General features: G+C 45.2%; 1 non-coding gene across 1 annotated transcript; it reads left to right on the top strand.

The window, feature by feature from the left end:
- Positions 1-311: 311 nt before the first annotated feature.
- Positions 312-383, top strand: TRNAE-CUC (transfer RNA glutamic acid (anticodon CUC)). The gene has a single exon. It is a non-coding gene; the product is annotated as a tRNA-Glu (tRNA).
- The last annotated feature ends 837 nt before the right edge of the window (positions 384-1,220 follow it).

The raw sequence follows: 1,220 nt of genomic DNA, 5'->3' as shown, positions 1-1,220 counted from the left end.
GTAAACGGACTCCGCTGACCCCCCGCTATGAGCCAAGTCCGCACCCTACTCACAAGGCAACCGAGGCCGCACACAGTGCTAAAGCTGGACTAGAACACAACCCAGCTCAGTGACCTTGCAGTCTGATCTCAGAGCCCAAAGCGTCCTCCAGGTCTGGGAGAGGTGAAGGTGATGAGCAGCTGGGCAAGGGCACAGCTGCATTCAGCCCCGTGCCGCTGGGACTCACATTCAGTTCTGCTGCGTTTCAGAAAACTAACCTTCACTGTCAACATTTTTCATCTAATGATGCTAGGTGCAGCTCTCCTCGTGGCTCCCTGGTGGTCTAGTGGTTAGGATTCGGCGCTCTCACCGCCGCGGCCCGGGTTCGATTCCCGGTCAGGGAATCCTGTTTTTCTCTTTTCTTTTTTTTCAGGACCTTTTCTACCGACTTCCTAAACGCTGGTGGGGCGAGGTCCAACGGTTCCAGGCATCATCGCCCAGGCTGAGAGGGGAAAAGGGATGATTTTTCCTGGCCTTTGCCTGTCTAGACTCCAGTCTAACTCCAAGCAAACACAGGCATCCCGATGTGTGGTGTGTATTCAGTTGTACCTCTCCTCAAAGTGGGAGGTCTTAACCGAACTTCTGTTCCCAGGGTCCCATGGAGTCCAAGAGTGAGTTTAAAAAATTCTAGCTGTGGGCAAATTACTGGTTTTAGTGCTAGGAATGAGGAATAAGGGGAAAAAAATAAAGATGATAAAAGGGTGAATCTCAAATGCTTTTAAACACTTGAAAGAATTCTAATAATTGACATACAGTGGCATAGAAAATTTTTATGTCATGTCATATTTCTAAAGATGACTTGTATGCATCAGACCAGTTTAATACTTTCACTCTAAAAACTATTTTTTGTTGCCTCCCAGATTTTCCAGTAATGTAGAAAAGATTGGTAGCATAGTATTCTGGTTTGTGTACGTCTTGGACTTGTTTTCTCTTCAATATCTTAATTTTGAATTTCCTAAATTTCCTATCCTGGTTTTACTGGCCAAATAAGAAAACTTTAAGTCCAATAAACATTTTTTTGTAAAATTTAAAATTATGTGTTCCAGGAAGGAATTTTGCCTCAAGAGTGCAACACAGAAATCCCACCTGAGTTTTCAGCCTGCTGGCCTTCCCTATGGATTTCCAACTCAAGACAGCAGCAGCAACTCTTCCGTGAATTTCCAGCCTGCTGTACTGCCGTA

Source organism: Rhinolophus sinicus, chromosome 7, assembly GCF_057876585.1.
Source record: "Rhinolophus sinicus isolate RSI-liver-muscle chromosome 7, RSI-T2T, whole genome shotgun sequence".
Taxonomy (NCBI): Eukaryota; Metazoa; Chordata; class Mammalia; order Chiroptera; family Rhinolophidae; genus Rhinolophus; species Rhinolophus sinicus.
This window is presented reverse-complemented; position numbering and strand designations above follow the sequence as displayed.